A 25,979-nucleotide genomic window follows, 5' to 3' on the forward strand; every position below is an offset into this window, starting at 1 on the left:
CAACAAGTTGAATTCTTAGGAAAACCTATCCAGCAAAAAAAGGGACTCACTAGAAGGGGCTCCTTCTTAAAGGGGCGGGAAGTTAAACTGTAATCTGAAGAATGTGGGCTGGCAGCACTAGGTGTATCACAAAGCCGGATTTCCAGAGGGGGAGAGGGGATTTCCCGCCTGCTGGTGGGAATATTCTAAATTATATGAATCTATAACTTAAACCAATACTGGGATCATCACTTAAAGAGTAGTAACTAATCCTTCAGGTTTTCCTCCCACTCAGAACTCCACACACTCCAACACGGTCTCTCCACAATCAACTCCACTTCCTTAAACAGAACCCTGCCAAAGCTCAGGCCTCCATCTTCCTCCCAGATATGTACCTGACCTCCCCCACAGGATTCTTGATCTCGCCACAAACAGCCCACACATTTTCCTCCCCACACTAGTAACGTCCCTACGTTTCACCATTGACCCAAATCCATCCAGACCTACTCCCCAGTCATCCTTTATCCTAATCTTTCTATCCTAGTCTGAAAAATGTCAACTATTTCAACTCCTCCCTTTGAATTTCGTAAAGCACTCCATGATCCTCTGGGTCGGGCCAGTGCTGTATTATTATTATTTATTGCTTCTATAGCGCCACAGGTCTCAAGGCGTTTTATATATGTAAATAGGTACTTTGTACTAATAGACAAGCAGGCCAAATAGAGCACTTACCAAGGGTCCGATGAATGACATGGTTTATGGCACTCAAGTGGGAAATCAATGCATTATGTGTATTGGCTGATTTACAAAAATGAGACCTGCCTTCTTCACTAAAGCATGCACTCCCTATGCAGCAGTTTCCCATAATTCATGCCACCCTTGGAAGATCAGAAAAACACAGTGCGGACAAGGACCTTTTCTGCAACATCCTTTCCTAAATGTAAACATTTGTGCACACCGTGACATTATATTTTTATGTGTGCACAGTCCCTTCACTTGCAATGTGCATTCCCTAACCACATAGGTTGGGTGCCGATGTAAGATTTACAAGCATATGTGTGAAGGTGCCCAATCTATATCCCAGTGCCAGACAGGCTCCCAAAACTTGGATTTCCAAGGACGAACAGGCTGTGAAACACTCAATGCTGACATCCCCAACTATCCCCACCTCCCCTTGAGAGTTAAGAAACCTGCAGGGACAGCACAAAATGGAACGCTTACTTTTATCGCCACATTTAGTGGCATGCTTGCGTTTGTATTTTGGGACCCACATTATTTTTTGCGAGGCTTGTTTGCTACACATCACCTTGTCTGGCTTGTAATGCTATGTACAGTGATGCTTAGTGCTACTAGTAAGGTTCCTGCAGCAATGTAATGTTAAAAAAGGACTCTTCTGTTGGGTACTTTTTATTTTAGCATTTTAGTTGTAACCACTTTATTGCCTAGAACTTAGTGGTCCATATCCTCCAGAACTGAGGTGTGTGTTATGGTTCATTTATTTCCTTTACTTAAAATGGTAATTCAGCAAAGCTTAACATTAACAACCTTATATTTGCTATACCTGCATGGAAAAATATGCAGTAAAAACATCATCCTATGGTAACGGTCCAATTCAGGGTGTAACCGTTTATGTCCTCACATATGTCCAGATCATTTACTTTTGATGCACAAGCAGGAGAACATACCCTTTTGTGTTTCTGAATGTTGTTGGTGTGGCATAGTTTGTCTTGCTATTTAAAAATGTGTTATTCCAAAAGAATGTGAGATTGGTTATTTCTAGATTGAATTGTTGAAAGAAAAGGGACCGATGCCAACCTCCTGCTCAGAGCTGTGCTGATTTTGAATTGCCGGCTATACTTAGGTTGGTGGTCGCTGCTAACCATTTTGATACACCTGCTGCTGAATTGGTGAAGCCTTTGTGCAGGATTACCCACGCTGCTGTACTCTTCCTGCAAATGGTAATTGCTGCAGAGTATCTTTTCAATGGATTGCTTTTCTCCCGCCGATTCTTCATCAGACAGATATCTTCATCCAGCTCTGCTGCTCTGAAACCTTTTAGACGGGGGGGGGGGGGCGTAGTGGACTTCGACTCGGCCATTGATCCGACTTGCTCTGATCTCGATGGTTGGTTCCAGACGTGACATCAGATGTCTTATAAATACCACATCACTACACCCCATGCTTCAGTTGCTTTTTTCCGCACGCTTCCACGCTGCATTGGGAACAAGTCTTCAAGTCTTTACTCTGCGTTTCTCGACAAAGTTTTCTTTCTTCAAAACCTTGACCACAATGTCTACTCACCGGATTTCGGGCTTCAAGAGATGCACCAACTGGCAGTCCAAAATGTCGATTACCCGACCCCCCACAACATTTGCCTGTGGTGCTTGGGTGCAAGTCACGACACGGAGGCCTGTGCAGTCCAAATCCCTACGAGAGAGCCGTGAAACTCGCTTTGGGCCGGCCGTTGACTAAATCGCTGGCATGGTCACTCATCCGGTCTTCCGAGGCTGAGATTGAGGAGCCCACCCCCAAAAAGGGGAAGAAAAACATTGGCAAAAACGAAGAAGTGGTCAAATTCAAGAAGCCATTCTTAGTCGCCATCCTCGTGAAAGAAGCAACGTCGCAGTCAGACACAAGTCTAGCTTGTCAGTAAGAGGTAAGCCCTTGGCTTGGCCGACCATTCAGGAAGAATGGGAAAGTTTAAAGTCTAAAATGCTTGAAACCTTTCAAAATCAAGCTAGGTGTGGTCCCCACCGACCAGCAAGCTTCGACAGCAAAAGCGGGATTCATTGCTCCCGACCCCATGCTGGTCATTCCATCAACGCCGATGACACTTTGTCTATGGGGTTTTTCTCGCACTCATAGGTATCCTCTTTTTACATGTTTGTTCTACAGCACCCTCAGTGCAGTAACACAGGGGTGTCACAGTGACCCCCAAACATAGACTCCATACCTTGGGACTGACTACTGTCTCCCAGGGCATGTAAAGTCCCCATTTACTTTACTAGTCAATAGTTATGAACAAAACCAGTACAACCCATCTTACTATTTTTTCGCGCCTTGAAACACTTGTGTATAGGCGCGTTACAAATGCCATATCATATCATACTATGGAAGTACTGGAAAGGGTTAATAGTTTTTCTCTGGTGTTCATGTTTGAGAGGGTAGCGTCCAGTCCCTCTCTCCAAAGTTTCTGGCTGGTGGCAGTGGTTACTACCGTAAATATTCGACCGCAAATATTTTCCTATGGGATTTTCCCATTGTTCGAGGCTACCACTTTTACTGACAGCCTCTAACATACCGCCTGTTTATTTTTATATTAACTTTACTCCGGTAGGTTTTTATTGCCAGATCTTTGATAATATTTCTTTCTCGTGTCTTTCTCTGAAATCCTAACCCAGGTCGGGGATCCTTTGTTCGTCCTTTTGGCGGGCTTCTGCCCAGAACCCTCCTTTCGGCACCACTGAGTCTGGGGTAGACAGGATGTGTGGGAGGGGGAATAGGCACCCTGGACAGGGTTATCTAGGCAACCCAAGTCGCACTCTGCCCTGATAAGCTGGGGGGTTATCCCGCCAGGATAGCCACCTCACTGTCTGAGTGACAGCTAGGCTGTATGAATGGGGGTTTTTCTGCATAAAAGCATGGCTCTGAGGACTGGAGGACAAGACGTCGCCACTGGAACTAAGAAACCCGAAGAGGAGAGAAGCTGAAGACCTCTGCAACGACTGAACCACCAGTGAAGCCTTGCTGCAGATCCTCACCACTTTTCTCCAGTGACTCGAAGATCTTCGCCTGCAAGAGTCTTCTTCCCTTGAGCTGGTGGGGCCAACCAGTTCGCCAATCGCCTTCCAGGACCTGCCTTGGTCGAATCGCCAGTGCCCAGCACTAGGAGACCGGATAGCCAGGCACCCGTCCACAACGACCGCGATTTAAAGGAGCGTACCTTTTATTTTCGTTTTGGCATCACCGCGGCTGGCTTCATCCCTGGGCAGTGCAGTAACTCGAACCTTCCTCCACGATGAGAGTTTCTCCTCCTCTGGGTACTGCTAACTTACCTTCTGGGTTGCCCATCCCCTTTCGTCAAACATCTTTTCACCTTCTGCAACCGCCTTTTCAACTCAAAGACTTGACTGCAGCTACTAAAACCGTTTGATCCTGGGCATTTGCCTTGTATCATTGACTCTGGCACAGACCTCTTGACACTGGCAAAATCTGTTACAACTGCCTTCTCTAGATTGCTTTTCACTAAGAAATGTGTTGGTGCACCTAAACTCTTATAACCACCTTTCCTTCCCCTTTCTATATTGCTGAAGTGCCATTTTGCTCGGTTTTCACCCAAGTATTGTGCATACTAAAGTATTGCCTTGCCTTACTTGTTCACAATCCAATTGGGAAGTGTTGCTGGTGTGTTTAGGAGTCTAACCCTGTATGACTTGTCCTTTCCCTCCATCTGAAGAAATTAGAGTGCCATTTCTGCTTGGTTTACACTGTGCCTTTTTGCTCAGTTTTCACTCTTGCTCAAACCTGTCTACAATTTAAATAGGGCGTTGTGTATACTTTTCGTGACTGTTTTAACTTACTTTAATGATAGTGATTTATGTGTGAACTTAAGAGTGTGTAAAATAAATATATATATATATATATATTCTTTTTGATACAAAGCTTTGGTCAGTGTTTCCTTGTTCCATAGTACTGTAGTCCTAATGTGTAAACCCTGAATACTGCTCATCTCCCTCTTGAGATAAGTCTAACTGCTCAGCCACAGCTACCAACTAAATCTTTGTGGTACAGACTGATACCAAAGGGGATTTATTGCATATATCTGTAGTCTTAATCTTCTGTAGTGCTCTCTAAGGGAACTCCATAGGATTCTGCCTAACACAAGATGCCAGTGGCCTGGATACTTCTCCAGACCTTGTGTTCCAGCGTGGTCAGCCCTGCACACATACTCATGCAAAATGCAGGGCCTTGGTTGAAAGGGTGGTAGACAACCTTGGTTTAAAGTCTTCTGGGCTTGTTATGCAAGCTGCCACAATTACCACCAGACATGCAGCATCCACATCCAATCTACCTCCGGATAGAGGAAGGAAAAAAGTTGGCCTCAATGGCCAAGAAGGTTTTTACTTCTGGCAGCATGGCGCTCAGTCACCAACGTAGCCTGCGGATTTGCAAAATACTCCTTTGGCTTGTGGAAATCTGTGGAGCATGCAGCTCAGTAAGTCCCTGAAGGTGCAATGCGGGACAGATTTTTACAGCTGGTGGTGGATGGAAAGGAGGTAGCCAAGCAGTCGTTGCAGATGGGCCTGGACGTGGCGGACTGCATTGGCCGTTCAATGGGGTCTGCAGTAGGTATGAGACGACGAGCCTATTTAAAAACCTCTGGCTTCTCCCCAAATGTTCGGATCACACTACTGAACATGCCTTTTGAGGGAGATTTGCTTTTTGGCCAAAAAGATGATCACTCTTTGGAAAAACACAAGGAGTCCAAAGTTACTGCTACATCGCTGGGCCTAGCCACGCAGCCGTCTAAGTCTGCCTTCAGCCTTGCCTCAAGAAGCATAGGCTACAGACGGTACTTATCATATGGCTGGAAGATGCAGACGCCAGGCAGGGAGGGGCAGAGGCATTTTTCTTGCATCACAGAAAAAGCGAGGGGCCTCTAGAGGCCAGCAAACAGCAGTGGGGGTGGCTCCAACCACTGAGCCGCTTTGATTTCCCCTCCCCCGACTTACAGGTTGGTGGACGGCTGGCAGGACATTGGCCTCAGTGGCAGGAGATTACCTCTGATGCCTGGGCCCTGCAGTTTATTTGGTAGGGTTATTGTCTCCCTTTTTTAAGAAAAACACCGGACAGACCCCCACCACCTCCAATCCAACCGGTACAGGAGCTCCAGGAAGAACTGAGAGCCCTGTTGTCGAACAGTGCCGTGGAAGGGGTACCACCCGAACAGAGAGGATCGGGCTGATATTTCCTGGTGCCCAAGAAAGGAGGTCTCTGTCCCATTCTGGACCTCAGGGCTCTTAAGTTACTGAGGGAAGACAAATTCAGGACTGTGACGTTGAGAAAAATGTCCATGTTCCAATGTACCACAAGCACAGGAAGTTCCTAAGGTTCCTCATAGGGGACAAGCACTACTTTCCTTTGGGTTGACCTCTACTCCGAGGGTCTTAAACAAGCTCATGACGGTAGTCGAGGCTCACCTCAGGAGATCTGGGGTCCATGTATTTCCTTGCCTGGACGACTGGCTGATCCGGGGGAAGTCAGCTGTGCAAGTCTTGTCTTAGAGGACACATGCCTACTACTGCACAGGCTGGGCTTCTCCCTGAACTTGAGGAAGTCCCATGTGGCGCCAGTCCAAAGGCTCCAGTTCAATGGAGCAGTCCTAGACACTCAGGGAAATCCTTCCCTCCCGAGGAGAGAGCCGACAACCTAGCACAGATGGTACATTTGTTCCAGATTAACAAGGGGGGTCCTGGGAGTCCCTCTGCCAGACATTAGTCCTGGTTGCGAGAGACTTACCCAGAGTCTTCAGCTCACTATCTTTCACAGAGAAGAAATATCCTAAACATATCAGTCTTTGTCCTGCCCTGGGGCAGTCCAGCACCGAAATGCTAGGCAATTCTCCTCTGAACAAGAGTACCAACAGAACCACTCCACCTTACCAGTGGCTTTCTTCCTCCCCCTCTTGGGTCTCATGGCCTCCTGTATTTTTTTTGTGCCAGAGGCCAGACTGCGCCTGAAATGCCTTCAGTGGCTCCTAAGGGATCAGTGGTCTCAGTATCTGGGAGCACTCGCGGATCCTCTCAAAGTGTCCAACCAAGTTGTCTGCGGCCTCGGCTGATGGGACAACCGCAGCAATCTTATGGCAGGGGAACCCTTCTGGCCTCAGGCCCGAGTGGTCACAGATGCATCTCTGAAGGGTTGGGGCTCTCACTACAAGGACTTGCAGGTGAGTGGCCTTGGTCAGCTACGGAAGCCAGGTGGCACATCAACAGGCCGAAGTTGCGGGCCATCAGCGTCTCAAGGGGAAGCATGTCCTGATTCTAACGGACAACACAGTATCCATGCACTACCTCCACAAGCAAGGTGGCATGCACTCCCGTGCCCTCAGCACAGAGGCGATGCAGCTGTGGTGCTGGTTACTGGAGAACCAGATCTCGGTCTCATCAGTACATTTAACAGGGACAGAGAACACCTTGGCGGATGCGCAGGCAGAGCATGTGTGCCAGTAAGTCCTAGAGGGGGTATTCTCTCTCTGTGCCAAATGGGTCCACTAAGGTGCACTGGGGGAAGAGTTTCTGGTGAACTGGACCTTCCCTCTCCACTACGTCCCCCCCCCCCACCCCTCGATTCTCATCATTCCTTGGGTTCTCAGGAGGTTGAAGGGATTTTGAGGAACCATGACCTTAATCGCCCCTGACTGGGCGAGGAGAACATGGTATTCTGATCCCTTGGATCTGTCCACCTCACTAGTTGCCTCAGCGTCCGGATCTCCTAACCCAGTTGGAAGGTCGGGTGTTTCACCCAACCCCGGATTCCCTCAACCTACATGCGTGGCTCTTGAGAGGATGAGATATGACAGGGACATCTCTGAGGAGGTACTTGAGGTGCTGTTGGTTGCACGCAGACCATCTACAAGATCTCTGTTTACATGCAGGTGGAAAGGATTTGAGGTGTGGTGCAGGGAATGTGAGATTGGTCCCAATCTCTTGCCCCACCGCTACAGTGATGGAGTTTCTTCGATCATTGGCCTCAGCAGGCCTTCAGGTTACCACAGTGGAGGGATATTTGGCGGCCTTGTCTGTGTTCAAAAGGTCCCCGGGGAGAGAAAAAAAAGGTCTCTGGATCAGGCTTCTTTCTTCACAATTCCAGTCATGGCTTAATTCCTAAAAGGCCTTCTCAATAGGTTTCTGCCAATGCCTTTTGTGGTCCCGGATTGGGACCTTAATATGGTCTTGACATACTTGATGGCGGCTCCATTCAATCCCATGCATTCATGTCCCTTAAGGTTTCTGTTCTTTAAAACAGCCTTCTTATTTGCAATCACTTCAGCCAGGAGGGTTAGTGAGTTGCAGGCTTTGTGCTGCAAAAGTCTTTTCCTACGTTTTGTTTCAGGAGAAGGTTTCTCTTAAAGTGAGGCCTGGAGTCCTCCCTAAAGTAGTTTAAGTTCCACCCTTCTCAGTCCATTGATCTACCTGTCTTTACGAGCAGAGCTGGACGAGGATATCTATCAGATGAGTAATCTGCGGGAGAAGAATCCATAGTAAATCAATACAGTAAGTAATTTCACCTTCTGCTTGTTTCACCCATGAGAGCACTTAGAACAGAGGTCTTCAAACTGTGGGGCATGCCCCCCCGCACTGCCAGGCAGGTGTGGGCACATTCCTGTGGGGTGGGGGGGGGGCCGCGAGACCGTGCCCTGAAATTTAAAAACATTTGCACATACGGACAGAGCAACCTTGAGCATGGCTTATCTGCATCCATAAGCTCTTGCTACCAGATTCCTGTTCATGAGGCCTGAACTGGAGCGCTGGGGAGGAATCCTCAAGACGGTGGGCAGAAGGTATGTTAATTTATTTCTTTAATTAAAAATGTTTATGGCTGCGTGTATGCTTGTTATGAGTTAGTGTATAGTAATGGGTGCTCATGTGAATGATGGTGATTTCTGTGTGAATGTGTGTTTTTTTTTTTTGGTCCGTTAAGCTGATTTTGGCGGTCGACTGGGGTAGGGAGGTGGGAGGAGGGTTGTACAACAGAGGCATTTTAAAAATGTCTTTGTTGCACAATCCCCCTACCCACCTGCCAAAATCAGCTCTCCTTCTGTGGTGCTGTGGAGCCCAGGGGACAGGGATGGTATTTTTGTACAGGACATCTATCATAGAAGTCCAGTCAAAAATACCATACTCCCCCTTGCCCCCCGTCGCCCCCAGCGCCTTCCATGTACGCATATTCATGCTGATAGATGTCCAGCAAAAAATATGCCTTCCCCTTGCACCGCCGCGCCCCCCCCCCTACAATTGCAAACTGTTTGGCTTTTTTTCAAGTAATTTTTATTGGCTTTTATATCAAACAATGAACTGTAGGAAAATAAACTGTCTCCGCCCCCCCCCCTTTCCCCCTCTGTCCCAGGTCCTAAATGTTCTGTTTGGTTTCCACCTGTAGTTCAAGCCCGTCTTCATTGTTCCCTTTAATCTCAGATCTCTCTCTGTGTTTCTTTTCACTGTTCTTGATTTCCCATCTTCCCATATCGTCGTTGTCTCCTTCCTCCCCCCTACCTTCGTCTTGATACCGTCTCTGTGGTCCTAGTGCGGGAGGGTTCTCAGATAAGCCCCAGAAGTTGCATCTTCCATGGGCACCATATATTCCTGGAGTCTTTTCTTAGGAACTGCATCAACAAATCCCAGTCTATAAGGAATTTCTGATGCTCTCCCCTGATTGCATATGTTACCCTTTCCATAGCTGCTAGATTCCATTTTATACCCACCCATTCGTGTTATGTGGGTGCCTCCTTTTGATTTCCGTTTGCGAGCTACTGGCAGGGCCCCTGGCCATCTTCAAGATTACATAAATCTTCAGTTTAGTTTTCATGGGCAGTTTTTCTAGCCCTCCATCCAGGCCCATAATAAGTCCTGGGCTTGCTTTCTCTTCCATTCCCAATATTTCTCCAGCATGGGGTCTGGCATGGATTCACATGCTCATGAATATTCCCCGTCGTCAGGCTGGGAATCCTCGGTAAAGAAAAACCAGTATCGGTTTCTGATCTGTCTTTCGTAGTAGTAACCAATCACTAATCTCTGTGTCATACTGACCACAGCCAATGACTGCCATCTCCCTAAGCCCCGCCTCTGGCAGCCATCTTCAGATTTTTACCGCACGTTCAAGTGTTGGGATCCTTGTGCTATTGCTCTCGAGCTTTAGTGTTTTTTTCGCGCTTTTTCTTGGGAAAATGTTCTCTTTTTCGGTCAAAAGAGCCTCAAGCTCCACCGTTTCTTTATCCGATCAACGGGGACCCGTGTCGGATTCTTCTACGCCCCTCCAGGGTGAAGATTTCGTCGAGCCACGCTTTTGGAGGACTCCAGAAGTTTCTCAGGCCCATCTAGATCATGGCCCAGGAGAGGGGAAGCTCGACGCCCGGAAAGCTGTTCAGGGTCTGCCCTGGATGCCAGCTTCAGAATGTCTTTGAGGACGAACACTCCCTTTGCCTCTACTGCCTGCATGAGGACAAGACGCACGTGGAGAAGGACTGTGCGTTTTGCGGCAATATGTCGGAGCGGACCATGAAGGACCGCCATCTGCGTCTCGCCAACTGGCTGGAAGGGAAGAGCCCGTCAGGCGAGAAGAAGAAGTCCGAGCGGTCTTCTAAGACCTTTGAGGGCGCCCCGGCGACGGGGGTCCAACAGAAGGCCAAGCACTGCGAGTCCGCTGGCACCGGGAGCGCCGAACGGTCGGGCTCTACGGGCGCCAGGCAGGGCGCATCCTCCCCGGCGCCATCAACCACGAGCCAACACTCTGGCTCGGGTAAGAGGAAGGCCGAGCACCCGGCAAAGCTCCTGGAGAGATCCCGGTCGAGCTCCAAGGCCCCATCGGAGGGGGAGCGAGGCGGTGACCCTCCCCCCAAGGAGAAGACGGTGAGCGCACCTAAGGTGGTGAAAGCCTTGATCCACCCGGCCAAGGCCTCTATCGAGACAGTCGCGGCGGCCCTGGCTCAGCCTGTGGAGGCTACACCAGTGGTGGCGACCTCGGGGCCCAGAGTCTCCCTGCCACCGCGGAGGAAGTCCTCTTTCATACCCATCGACAGGATCCCCATAAAACCTCCGACGGAGAAGAAAAAGGGGGGGGCAGGAGGTCGTCGTGGATTCGGCCTCAACCTCTGAGGAGGAGCTGATCGAAGTCTTAAGCCACGGCATTCGCGTGGAAGACCACCAGCCCGTCGGGAGGGACCCCGACGTAGGAGACGACGAGAACGTCGAGGGTGCCGACGGGGCTCCTGACCACCCGTCGGAATCCCCTCAACCAGTGCCGCAAGACAACTCGGCGGCCATTTTGTTGGCTATACAGTCCTTATGCTCTGAGATAAGGACGAGATTGCCATTACCACCAACGGAGGAACCGCTCCCGACGGGGGACCCGGAGCCTGGCCCTTCTGGGAGCCCTCCCCCTAAGAGAAGAAGGATTCATCCTCCACCTCCTTTTCAACCATCGCGCCCTGCTCAGCCCTCCTCCCCGTCCACGACTGAACAAATTCATCAAGGCACAGAAGTTCCGGATGGTCACCCTCCAGCATGTCCTGGGTCAACTGGAGGAGGGCGATTTCCTGTCGTCGTTGGATTTGGAGGATGCCTACTTCCATATCCCCATCCTAAAGGGACACCGAAAGTTTCTCAGATTTGTGGTCCAAGGGCGTCACTACCAGTTCAGAGCCCTTCCCTTCGGATTGAGGTCGGCACCCAGGGTGTTCACCAAGTGCCTCGCACCGGTGGCGCGGCTGCGCCTGGAGGGGATCCACGTCTACCCCTACCTGGACGACTGGCTCATCCGAGCAAAGACAAAGGAGCTCGCCGCGGAGCACACGGCGAGGACCGTCCAACTACTCACAGACCTGGGATTCTCCATAAACTACGCCAAGTCCCACCTGGTGCCCGCGCAAGATGCACTGTTTCTGGGAGCGAAGCTCGACACAGTGGCGTGTCTGGCCTCTCCGTCGGAGGAAAGGACGAGGGCCATCTTGGGCAAGGTGCAGCGGATGCTGGTTGCGGACGCGGCCAGGGTGAGGTCCATCAAGTCCCTCCTCGGAATGATGTCTTCTTGCATTTATGTCATCCGCCTGTGCAGGCTTCGGATGCGCCCGTTACAGGAGTTCCTGGACGCTCGCTGGATCCAGACGACGGGCAGCTTCGAGGACAGGATCACGCTCGACGGGAGCTTCCGACGAGCGATCCGGTGGTGGGGCACCCGCACGCATTTGACGGCGGGCATGGACTTCCAGACCCCAGGCCACCAGAAGACAGTGACCACGGATGCCTCCCTGGAAGGGTGGGGAGCGCACACCGAAAATCTGCACGCGAGGGGCCTTCGGCTGCCGACGGAGAAGTCCCTCCATATCAACGTCCTGGAACTCCGTGCAGTGTTTTGGGCCCTCAGGTCCTTTCTTCCGTCCCTCAAGGGCAAGGTGGTGAGGATCTTCATCGACAACACCACCACCATGTTCTACATCAGGAAGCAGGTCGGTACCAGATCCCCAGCCCTGTCCAAGGAGGCGCAGGATCTGTGGCATTGGGCCGTCGCCCAAGGGATGTTTCTGGTGCCGTTTCATCTGGCAGGAATAAAAAACACCATCGCCGACTCGCTCAGCAGAGAGCTGCGCTCGTGCCACGAGTGGGAACTACGACAGGATCTAGTGGACCGCCTCTTCCGACGGTGGGGCACACCCCAGATCGATCTGTTCGCGACGGCGACGAACTCCAAGTGCCGGAGGTTCGCCAGCAGGTTTCCCCAGCCGAGGAGCATGGTCAATGCTTTCTCGTTCCCCTGAGAGGGCCTGTTCCTATATGCGTTCCCTCCTTTGCCGCTGCTGATCCGGCTCATCAACCAGCTCAAGAGGTCACGGTGCAGGATGATCCTCGTCGCACCTGCGTGGCCGAGGCAGATATGGTTCCCGGACCTTCTGGACTTGTCCCCGTCAATCAAGCTGCCAGTGGACGCGGATCTTCTCTTTAGGGAAGGAGGCGCCATCCTCCATAACAACCCGAAGTCGCTGAACTTGCAGGCCTGGCTCCTGCAGCGTTAGTGTTTGGAGGCTACGACATACTGGCCGACTGCAGAGAGGTTCTTGCAAAGGCCAGGGCGTCCTCAACTTTTAAATGCTACGGACGCAAATGGAAGAGGTTCTCTGTCTGGTGCCACGCACAGAAGATTAACCCTCTACGGATTACAGCTCCTCAAGTACTGCCGTACCTGCTGACGCTGGCCAAGGCTGGACTGGCGCACGCTTCCATCAAGATTCATCTTGCTGCGATCTCCCGATACACCAGAAACACGGGATGGACGTCTTTGTGGTCTCATCGTCTGGTGAAAGAATTCATGAAGGGATTGTTCAGATCGTTCCCGCCGGTGAAACCCCGGTCCCGGCGTGCGAGGTCAACGTGGTGCTGACCAAGCTCATGGGACCTCCGTTCGAGCCTCTGCACTCAGCTCCGTTGAAGTGCTTGTCGTGGAAAACAGAGTTTCTTGTGGCCATAACCTCCGCACGACGGGTGGGAGAGATCCAGGCCCTTTCCTGCAAGCCCCCGTACTTGACTTTTCACGACACGAGGGTAGTGCTCAGGACGCACCCCTCCTTCATGCCCAAGGTGCCGTCGGACTTCCACCTCAACGAACCCTTGGTGTTGCCCGTTTTCTTCCTGTCGCCTTCGTCGCCGGCTGAAAGGACTTTGCACTCGCTGGATGTGGCTAGAGCGCTGAAGTTCTACGTGGACCGCACGAAGAGTTTTCGGAAGACGTCACAACTTTTTGTGAACTTTGGACCTGTCAATCAGGGGAAGGCTCTCTCGAAGGCTTCCATTTCCAGATGGCTCTCTGGCTGTATCATGTACTGTCATAGGTTGGCAAACCGACCGCTGCCTGGCCGTCCGAGAGCCCATTCCACCAGAGCGATCGCAGCTACCACGGCGTTCCTATCTGGTGTGCCCTTGCTGGACATCTGCAGGGCTGCTACGTGGAGGTCGACGCAAACCTTCACGAAATTCTACTGCGTCGATCGGGATTCCAGGGAGGAGTCCAGGGTCGGCCAAGCAGTGCTGCGCAACCTGTTCGCCTAAGGTGAGCCTGGTGAGGAGGTAAGAATTGCTTAATGTTGAGTTTTGGATGTAATGCTTAATGTTGAGCCTTTGCCACCTCCCGTGGTTGTGCATGTGTGTACTGCTATGTATTCTTTTATTCATGAGCATGTGAATCCATGCCAGACCCCATGCTGGAGAAGGAACAAGTTACTTACCTGTAACTGTTGTTCTCCAGCATGGGTCTGGCATGGATTCACATGCAAACCCTCCCGCCTACCCCTCTGCGGCTCTTCACTTGGTCATACTGCCACTTCACGTGCTACCAAATCTGAAGATGGCTGCCAGAGGTGGGGCTTAGGGAGATGGCAGTCATTGGCTGTGGTCAGTATGACGCAGAGATCAGTGATTGGTTACTACTACGAAAGTCAGATCAGAAACGAAACTGATACTGGTTTTTCTTTACCGAGGATTCCCAGCCTGACGACGGGGACTATTCATGAGCATGTGAATCCATGCCAGACCCATGCTGGAGAACAACAGTTACAGGTAAGTAACTTGTTCCTTCCTTCATCACCCCTTGAATCATCCCCCAAAAAGGGTAAATTATCTGGCCTTGCCACCATATATGTTTCCAAGTTCCTACCTCCCTGCAACCCCTTCAACATAACTTGGATGTCGCCGGATAGAATGGGGCCAATCTGCTGGGGTTGAGGTGCCATTTTTTTTTAACAGATTTCTTGGATCTGTAAAGAATGTGCCAGTTTAGGGATGTTTCCCCAGAGGCTATGCCATTGCTCGATACTCATCACTTGTTCAATTTCCCTTTCCCAGTTGGACATGAACCGTCTTTCCCCGGACTCTTCCCCCTTCTTTAATCAGTCCATATAGCGCCCCGACTGGGGATTTGTCACCCGAGTTAGTGGTTAGTTACACATTTTTCAAACAGGGTCCACTCTTGTTGCTGCTTTCCTTACTTTGGGATCCTGGGTCCAATATCTCAATAGGGCATACTGGAATCTCTCCCCTTAATCTACTCCAGAGTCACTTTTACATTGAGGGAAAGATTTATATCCCTTCTTGCCATTTGACGAATCCTGTCCCAGCCCACCCTGATATGAATTGCGGGTTCCTAAATATCAGGGTGAGGGGTGACCGGAATGATGTGATTTTGGATTGCTTCACCACTTCATCCCATATGTACCCTACCAGGGAGGTGATTTCACTGCAGTACATATTACAAGGTCCGTCTTCCCGAGGTAACCATAATACTTCCTCTAGATGTGGTCCGCTCTGTCCATGTTCCTCCACTTTTTCCCTTTATCATCCTTCACCGAGTCACTTATGCGTGGTAGTAAGATATGGGGTCAGGCTCCCTATCCCCCCCACCCCCTATTCCTAAGCTGCAGCATCACCTTAAATGGAACTCTTGGTTTCTTCTGCTCACAAATGAAGGCCTGTGCAGTGCTGGAAGAACGACATCGCAACCTTTGCGGGAATTGCAATGAATGCGTATAACAGTTGGTAAGAGGACCATTTTCAGGGCATTGATCCTACCCATCCAGGATATGGATTGGGGGCTCCATCTGTGAAGCATGTTTTTGATAGACTCCAATAGCGGGGGGTAATTAGCCAAGAAATCTTGGTCTATGGTCTTGGTGATGTAAATTCCCAAGTATTTGATCTTGTTAGTGGCCCACAAGTATGGGAATCTAGATTGTATCTCCCCTTCTATCCCTGGTGGTATATGTAAGTTCAGTATGTCAGATTTGCTCCTGTTTATTTTAAGACCGGCGACTTCCCCAAATTTAGCCAGCACCTTCTCTACCGCCTGTAGGCATTCCTCTGGGTTGGTTAGTGTTAGTAACATGTCATCAGCGAATGCTGCCACCTTGTGCTCACTCCCCCCAAATCTTACCCCTTCTATAGCTTTTGTGGTTCTAGGGGGCACCCCTGTTTTGTTCCTCTGTATATTGCCACCGGGTCGGACAAATCCCCATTTGTGAGTAAGTGTAGGGAGGAGTTTTGGTAGTTAGCGGATTTTTTGGTCATAAAGGCCTCTCCAAACCCCATTTTGCGTATGGTGAGGAAGAGAAATCACCACTTTACCCTGTCAAAAGCTTTTTCAGAATCTAATGCGACCACAAGGGCCGAGGTTCACGATTTGTTGACTTTTTCCAGGATGTGGGCCATTCTTCTAGTATTGTCATGAGTTTGTCTGTGTTCTGACTTGAGTGTCGTGTAGACCGATGAGTCCTCTGTCCCCAAGTGACGCACAGGGGAACTGAATAGAAACCCGCTGTGCGACCTTTGAGGCCACAGGTGGGAGATGTCTTCCCAGATCCACGGAGCCTCTGGAACACCGATGCTGCTGTCGAGAAGGAACGGGGTTAAGTACCAGGCAATCACAATACAGTCAGATAAACAAAAGGATCTAAAATGTCTTACCTATCTGGTGTAAGGGTAGCCCAGGTAACCTAGTAGAGAGGTTCGAGACTCAGATGATGCGGCGGTCCCTGGAATGGTAGAACCGCAGGTTAGCGTGGATGAAGGGTTAGCCACCTGTAGGAGAGAGGGCTTGACTTGAATCCCAAGAAGGGAAAGGGCGTAGAAGTTCAGCAAGGTAACCAGGGATGATCCAAAGACAAGTCGAGGTGAAGTCCAAATTCCGGCAACAGGTCAACAGTTCCAAGCAAAGATACAAAAGGGGTGTCCGAGGGAGTCCGAGGTAGAGTTCCGTGATCAAGATAACAAGGAGCAAGTAGTAACGCCAAACAGGGTCTGAAGCCAGCTGAGAAGCAATGAGCGTTCTGTCTCTCAGACCTTTATACTGAGCGTCCCTGGGTCATGTGACTTCTCTGGTTCATGTGACGTCCACCAAGATCACGTGAGGAACGCCACAGTGTATCACATGACCGACGTGAAGAGCAAACGCCGCCCCTTCTGCTATATGTTCTCCAAGGCAATTGCCAATGCAGAAAGGGTTGTAATCGAGCCCGTACACTAAAGCTGGTACGGAGTTTTCGGTTCTGTGGGTTCACCGAATCACATGAGCCTCGAAGCTTGGGAGGGGAAGCTGGGGGAATGTGAGCAGTGTTCTGATGTGTAGTGGCCTGGTGTGCAGAGGATCGCCTAACAGTCTGCCATGTATAAAGCCAGATTGATTGGGTTCTATTAATCTGGGGAGAAGCGGTTCTAAGCACAGCGGCAGCTCCAGGGAGCCCCAGCAGTTTCTCCTTACCTCCCCTGAGGGAAATTCTGTAACGCAGGCCAGCCAGCGCTCCAGTATGGTCAAGGGTTAATGTCCCTGGCCTTGGGCTGCTGTCTCCCATGTGGTTTGACCATCCCCAAGCCCAGCAGCGGTTCCAGAGAGCCCCGGCAGGGTCCCCTACCTTTCCCAGAGGGAGAAGCTGTAACGCAGTCCAGCCAGATTTCCTAGATGGTTGGGGATCATGGCCCTGGCTCTGGGCACCTAGGCCTGGGACATCACCCACTACCGTCCTTGAGCTCTGGCTGGTTGCGTTACACCTTCTCCCTCTGGGAAAGGACGAGAAGCCTGCCGAGGCTCCCTGAAACCGCTGCTGGTTTTGTGTATGGTCAACCCACATGAGTGACAGCCACCCAAGACCAGGGACATCACCCCCGACCATCCTGGAGCTCTGGCTAGGCAGCATTACAGAATTTCCTTTGGGGAATGGACGGGGAACCTGGCAGGTCTACCTGCGACTGCCGTTGGACTTGTGGGCGGTCGACACTTTTTCTTTTCCGCCCAGGTAGGTGCACCCACACACACGAGGTACTGTTTTCATCTGGACACCTGTGGGAATGTAGGAAGGTTGGACATGTGTTGTTGGCGGCGTGTGTCAGTAGTTTCTAGGTGGAAAATGTCTGAAAATGGTGGGGTTTGTTCCTAAATTTTGGATTTTCCTGGAGCTTGTGGGTAATCAACTCTAAGGCGGACCTCTGTAGATTCTCAGTAGTGTCTTTTCAGAAATGCATGCGGTTCCCCGTTTTCCTTGGTGGCTGCAACACCCCAGACCCAAATCTGTAGGTGGTCTTCCCCAAACCGTATGGTTTAGCCTTTTCCCTTTGTGCCCAGGTAGGTGCTACCATACATGAGGTACCGTTTTCCGTTGGGACACCTGTGGGAACATGGAAAGGTAGGATGTGTTGTTGGCGGGGTGTTTCGGTGGGTTGTGAATTGTCTGAAAATTGTGTTTTTTCCACCAAATTTCAGACTTTAACAGCACTTTTGGGTAATAAATTCTGGGGTGATTTGCGCAACTCAGACCTCTGTGGATTCCCTAGGGTGTGTTTTCAGAAATACATGGGGGGGGTTCCCTGTTTTCCTTGGTGGTTGCGACACCCTAGGCCAAATCTGTAGGTTGTCCACCAGAGCACATTTCCTCAATCTGCTCTGCCGAAACACTTTGTGAAACATTACAAAAAAAGTGTGAGTTCCTAACTGGAAGAGTCGGGAGGGGGCATGGGGGGGACCTTGCAGGGCATTGCTTTTCTCAATATTCACAGAAGCCATTGCCTTACTGGTCCAACCATGTCCACCACATACCTTATCTGTAATTCTTCCCCAAACTTTGGGAATTTTCCCTACATAGTTGTTGCTTGACCTGTGCAAATTACCCCTTCCTAAATTTGGAATTCTGTCTACCTTTCTGAAATGCATGACTTTCTCTCTTCCCATTCAGCTTTCCTACCCTCTTCTGTTCCGTCCACGCATGACCTATTGGAAAAAAAAGGGTAAAGTCGCCTACCTCTCACAAAACGGATGGTAACCATATAAAAATGTGTTTTTGGTTTCCAGTCAACCTGTTCTTGAAAGCCTGTAAAATGGCGAATTCAGTACAGCAAACCACAGGCTTCATTGTACGTAATTGTATTGGCATTTTATGAAAAACACAAAATCTGCTCCCTTTTTGGTTATTTTCTCTCACCCCCATACAGCAAATGATTCCTTGGTGGCGTTATGACCGCCTACATGTGGGAAGAAAAGGGAGCACATTTGGCCGAGATATCACATGTAACAAAAAAGTTACATGGGATTGAATGGCGACATACCGAAATCACCAAAAACGGGTTCGGGGGAACCCCTGGCAGTTAAGGGGTTAATGCTACTTTTATGCAACGTTTGCACTCTCCATGCTACCAAGCTGCATTGCTATTGTCCTGTGATGTATGAGTGACATCATAGAGAACCACCTATTTTTCAGTTTTTTTCTCCATTTTTTAAAATAACTACAGATGGAAAGCAGATTGGTAAAAACAGAAAACTAGAAGCCTTAATTATAATCTCATTTATTTGTACCCAACAAGCAGTGCGCTGACTGCACACACAGAAGTGCTATCCCTAACATTTCGCAAACAGCTCAAAATGTGTTTTGGGTTGGATTGTAATGACATCTCACTTGATTTTGAATGCACTAAACTTAATGTATTTATTAGAATACTGTAAGAGAACATCTATCATTCCTATTGGTGAATTCTCATACTTACTTGAATTGATCTTTAATGGCATGAAGGTGGCAGAGACCCTCTCAGATTGGAAATCTCCCAGTTAGCATGCCCTTCCTGATCTGCTTCCATGAAGTTTGAACTGCTTCTGGTTCGCTACTTTGGAAGTTCCCTAGTGAAGAGGACTCCTTCCCTTAAATCCGGAATATTCCCATTTGCAACCCTTAAATTGGTCTGTCTCGTTAATCCATCCACCCAATAGGATCAAGTGGTGTTCTTTCCTGCAGCTTTTTCCAGAGTCAAAAATTAATTATCCTCTGGGTGCTCCCACGTATTAGTTTAGTTTATTCATTTATAATGCGCACCAGACCCAGGGATATCAGGGTGCAGCAATTACAGATAATGCGAAGCTTGATTGACAGGTTACATAATTGGTAGTACAGTAAAGGCATGGTGATGCAGAAGTGAAGCACAGGCAAAAGCACACAATGGAATATACATATATAGATAATTAGTTTGGCCAAGATACAGAGGCAAAGTATATTCAAATAGAGTATGTAGGTACTGGCAAATATAGAGGAGTGCAGTGGTACTGGGGTTTAGTCCAGACAGAAGGATACGTAAATGTGGATATTGTCAAATATTCTCATGCTTATGTTAATATTGTCACATTATTTGATTGGCTCAAGATTTCCTTTGGCCTGCCTCATAGACAATCATATAGAATACACACGCCCAGTCCTCATTGGATGATTATAATTTCTTAATGTGTGACCTGAAAAGGGTAGGAGCCGAATATGCTCTTAATATGTCAAAAGCGCATTTGTTTTAATTCCTGCCACATCAATGAGAATGAGATACGTATTGTTCTACTGCATCATCAGACGCACGTCTGGGTATGCAACATAAATGTATAGCATATTCATCCATAGTTAATAATTTCAATAATTTGAATAGTTTTATGGATTGCCGTGAAAGGGGAGACCCCCAGTTTTGAAACTGGCCCAGTTGCATGTTTGTAACTAGTATGGTTTAAATGTTTTGCGCAAAAATGTATAACGTAATATTTGACTCGTGCCCTGTATTTGCCCTATGAACAAAATTGCGTGCTTTAAGACACAACTCGTGCGAATAAATCTGTATAATTCTCTAGCATTGGATCTTTCATAGTCACATGCTTGAATATTCTGTCGTCAGACCGTGAATCCTCAGTGATTTGAAAATAATTATTTATATTATATTATTTTCCCATAGGAAAAGGGAATGGAAGTTGCCCATTGTCTGACACATTCACTTGTGTAGTCCCTCCACCTCACTTTGGTCCTGTATGAGCCCAACCAATGAGATGGCAGGGATTAAGCTTCACCTCAGGCGGACATCTTCAGATGTTTCACTACAGTCTACCAGACAGGGGGACTCCTCTCCGATCTCTGAGCTTTCATCGTTTTTCTTTACATTAGCTGTTCAAGCTACAACTTGAAATTAATGTTTTTCTTTTTCATCTAGTCCAGGACTACCATTTGTGACTTTCTGGGCTCAGAAAGGACTAGTTTTCAACCTTTTTTCATCAAGTAAAGATCAACTTGACACCATGGGTGCGGAGACATCAACTGTCAAAAAGTCCCCCTTGTTTAAGGATTGCAGCAGATGCAGAAAGAAGCTAGTGTACATGAGGGATCCCTGTAAACCGTGTATCTACTGTTTATACCCTCATGATATTCATCAGTGTGAAATCTTTAAGACTTTCACCAACAAGACAGACACAGAAGGCTGCTCTTACATCTGGAGTCCCAAGTGCCACTCCTCGGATGAGGAATCTGCTAAAACAGCCCCTGTTGCATCTCACAAGACAACTGAGAGACAAACTTCTAAAAGAAGGGCCTCTTCAGTGGAAAGGGGCATCTCCCCTCCTCACAAGAGCAGGAACAAGGTCGAGAAAAGCTCCCTTACACCTTCCTTATGCTCTGTGGAGCAGTAAAATCATCACACAGAAGTAAATTGCTTCAAAAGGTAAGGAGACAACTTCCAAGCCTTCTTCTGGGTAACAGCCATCTACGAGCGGTAGTAATAAGAGTTTGTCGACGTCCAAACCGTCCACAAGGGAAAAATAGTCTACGACCACGTTGCAAACGTTCTAGTCGATAAGCAAATCCTCTTCATCCAAATCATCGATGAAAGAATAGTCAACAAAGGCGAAGGAAAAACACCATCCATCCACGAAACTCGTCGACGGAGTCAACTCCACAGCATTCGTCGACGAAGACAACAATACCGTGTCAGCGGAAAAGACTAGGCCAGAAACGCCATCCACGAGCAGCCGTTAGACGGCAAAACCACCGTCCATGGAGGAGAGTGCAAATTAGGCTAAAGACACAATCCCCTCCATTTTCGGGAGGACAGGAAGAACCTTCAACAATACAATTATCACCAATTAAAGAGATGGTAAAGCTAACAGATATTATTGTGCAAGAAGGATACTCTGACATTGAAGTCATGGGTGAACAACCCATTTATACTCCAAAAGAGAATAGTCCACCATTGCATCCTACCACTGAGGGTGTCACAGACCCATAAGATCCTATACTGATAGAATCCATGCAACGCGTCATAGAGGAGTTCAACAGATGCCAAAGAACTCTGCTTTTGGGGCCCTTTACTACCAGACATAGAACTACATCTGCAAGCTCAATAGGCACAAGGTCTCCACAAAGAGACAAGTTACCACATTACACTGCGCCTAGGGGCTCTCCCTTTAGTAGAAGAACCCGTAAACACCCACGCTCCCCCGAGCTGTCCCACAGACCCAGGGACAGACCACTGTCACACAGTGCTTCACCGACAAGAGTCTCACCTCCAAGGTCCTCACCTAGACCAAGGAGAATCTCACCATCAAGGGACCAAACTATGGTACCCTCAACTGTGTCCGTTTCGGATTGGCAGGAGGACCCATTCAGGGACTTCACGGACACAGAAGAACTAGAGGAAGGAGAGATCACGCAGGACCCAGACACACATAGTGAATGGGATGACGATGTGATAGAAAACCAAGAAAACGAGATTCCCCAGGGGAAACATCACCACCTGAAGACTTGGTATCCTTCCACACCATAATTACCATGGTAACAGACCTTTTCAAAATACAGGTAACTTCAGGGGAGAAGAAATCAGTGCTCTACGAGCACAGGGATAAGAGAAGAACAACTGTCACAACTATCCCGCTGTTAGACAATTTGGGATGCAGGAGTAAGGATTCTCTCTAAACCTCGATCTACACCTGCTTTGGTATCACGTCCAGACAAGAAATATAAGGCTCCAGATACAGCTCCTCTATGCCTAAGGGGACACACAAAACCTGACTCAGTCATCACGGTCGCAGCAATAAAGAAGCTGGCAAACCCCTCGTCACCACGGACCGCGCCACCAGACAAGGAAGGCCGAAAGCTCAAAGCCATGGGCAGAAGTGTCTCGTCATCGGCATCTGTAACCATAAGAGCAGCTAATGCCTTAGCTATGACCACCTGATTTGACAGAGAACTCTGGCTACGTATGTCAAAACTAGCCAAACATCTACCTGCAGAGTTTCAAGAGGAAGCAAAGGCAATAATAACCGATGGGGAAGCCACCTCTGATCACATGCAGTTGTTGACGATGCTGAATCAGGATAAATGGGCCATGGAACAGTCCTCAGAAGTCGGGCTTGGATGAAGGCAACCAATTTAAGGCCAGAAGTTAAAGCATACATTTTAGATATGCCCTTCGACGGACAAGATCTTTTTGGCAAAAAGATTGACGGCCATTTGAAAGACATTAAATCGGACACAGCCAGAGCTCGCTGAAAGACAAAGATGAGGACCGCCGCTCCTTTCGGTCTTTTCAGGGCTCATCCACAAGATATAGAGATTACAACATACCGTCCTATGGTCAAAGAACGCAAATCAGTACTTTTCAGGACAATAGATACCATCAACCCGCGGCCAGATTCAATACCCCAAGAGGCAGACGTGGCTCGGGCCACTCGAAAACGCGATCAAAACAAAACTGACAATCTGTATGCACCCCTTCCACCGCACACCCCAGTGGGAGGAATGATAAACCAACATTACATCAGACAAGTGGGTGTTACAAATCATTCGCGAGGTACACACGATCACATTTTAGACCAACTTCCCTCCCTTCCACCTCTTCCACTAAAAATCCACTTGATGAAACATCTAAAAATGGAAATTTGCAAACTGTTCCAAAAAGCAGCCATGGAACCAGTTCCAGTAAACCAAAAGGGAAGAGGCTTCTACTCCCGGTTCTTCCTTATCAGATAAAAGATCGGCCAGTGGCAACCAATAATTGGACCTAAGGTTGCTAAACAAGTTTGTCAAGCGCATCAAATTCAAAATGACGTCCTTAGAAAATTTGCTACCGTGGCTACACAAGAACGACTTTCTAGCAATCCTGTATTTGGTAGACGCGTACTTCCATATCCCCATCCACCCTGCACACAGAAGATTCCTCAGGTTTGCAGTGGGAGATGCACATTTTCAATTCCGAGTTCTCCCCTTCGGCCTAAGGTCGGCACCAAAGGTCTTCACCAAAGGCCTAGCACTAGTGGCAGCAAACCTCAGACGCACAGGAATGGAGGTGTTTACCTACTTAGGTGACTGGTTAATAAAGGCACGTTTGTACTACTTGGAAACCTAGGGTTTTCCATCAACGAAGTCAAGTCATGCCCAGTACCGGTCAAGACAGTACTCTTCCTAGGAGCAGAATTAAACACCTGCATCCCCAGAGTACAACCCTCTGCAGACAGAGTATCCATGATGCTACAACTAATCTTGTGGTTTCTTGACAATACCACAACCACGGTACGTTCCTCGAAGTTGCTCCTGGGCATGATGTCCTCGGGTATATACCGCATACCCAACTGCAGACTTAGGATGAGACCAATACAGGAGACCCTGGACCACCAATGGGCTCAAGCCTACGGGTCATGGGAAGATGTCATCCAACTTCCACTAGCCTTTCACAAAGCACTTCACTGGTGAGGGACTCCACAAAATCTGACACAGGGGATGCCATTTCAAGCACCCATGCCTACGCTTTTTCTCAGGACAGATGCATCACCATCAGGCAGAGGAGCACACCTAGCAGAACTGCAAACAAAGGGCACGTAGTCAACCCAAGAGTCTCGACTACACAACATCCTGGAACTCAGAGAAATCAGCTAAGCACTGAAGGCCTTCTTACCTGTTCTAGCTGGACAAGTAGTCACGATACAGACGGACAACGCAACCTCCATGCATTACACCAACAAACAAGGAGGTACAATATCAGAGATGCTATCCAGAGAAGCACAGAAACTATGGACAGGGGTGTTACAGCACAAGGTCCAGTTGAAAGCCGAACATCTGCCAGGAGTAAAGAATGTTCTAGCGGACAAATTAAGCAGGGATTGCACAACCTCCCACGAGTGGGATCTAGACAAAGAAGAGACACTGCGGAAATTCCGTATTTGGGGGAAACCCGAGATTGATCACTTCGCCACCAGCTGTAACATGAAATGCCCCCTCTTCGCCTGGAGTTACCCAGAGGCTCCATCACTGGGGGACACATTCTCAATAACTTGGACGGGCCGGTTCCTTTACGCATTCCCACCGACCCAGTTGATAGCACGAGTGCTGCGCAGAGTGAAGGAGCAGCCGTGCAAGATGATACTCATTGCTATGGAATGGGCACGACCGGTTTGGTACCTGACCCTCCGGCTCCTCTCCCAAGTGTCACCCTTTCGCCTCCGAGCACATCAGAGTTTGCTAACACAACAGAACTACAAGTTTCTCCCCCACGACCCAGTGAGCCTGTCGCTCAAAGCATGGTTCCTGAACAGCGAACATTAGCGAACCTTACACTAAGTTCGGAATGATCAGAGTGTCTAGGGCACCATCCACCCAAACCGCTTACGTCTAGAAGTGGACCGCTTCACACATAAATCCGCTTACATCATCAGTGGAACAAGTGTTACCATATTTGTTACATCTAGCAAAAGCTGGACTCTTTGTCCTCCATTAAGGTACCCCTATCCGCCATATCAGCTTATACTACAAACCCTAGTCAAGCGTCATTAGTTACCAATTTCAGCGATCAAAATTGTTCAAGGGATTGTGCTTTTCCACCAATGCCAGAACCGGTACCCACTTGGAGCCTAAACACAGTTTTGTCTGCACTCACAGAGGCAACCTATGAACCCATCCATAGATGTGACCTTAAGTTCCTAGCCTGGAAGGTTGCCTTTCTAGTAGCCATCACATCTGCTAAAAGAATCGGTGAACTCCAGGCTTTCTCATCGGAACCTCCTTTCACCCTATTCCAGAAGGACTGTCATCCTCAGGACACATTCTCACTTTTTACCTAAAGTAGTCTCTGAAATGACACTCTGAGTGTATTGTACGTCCTACTTTTTTCAGCAACCACACTTCAATGGCAGAACGAGCGCTACCCTCTCTAGATGTTGCGCAAGTCCTGAAATTCTACATTCAAAGAACCAAGGAGTTCCGTACATCCCCAAGGCTTTTCGTGGCGTTCTCAGGTCACACTAAAGGACAGTGTATCTTCAAACAAGGCCTACTCAGACTGGGTGACAAATTGCATCAGCCTTTGCCATCAGTCCAAAGGTGACCCGCTCACTGGACCTCCAACAGCTCTCCACCAGAGATAGAGCAGCATTGGTCGATTTTCACCCAGGAGTAGCGATAAAGGACATATGTAGAG

The sequence above is a fragment of the Ambystoma mexicanum genome, chromosome 4p (genome assembly GCF_040938575.1).
Source record: "Ambystoma mexicanum isolate Mex_15411 chromosome 4p, UKY_AmexF1_1, whole genome shotgun sequence".
NCBI lineage: Eukaryota > Metazoa > Chordata > Amphibia > Caudata > Ambystomatidae > Ambystoma > Ambystoma mexicanum.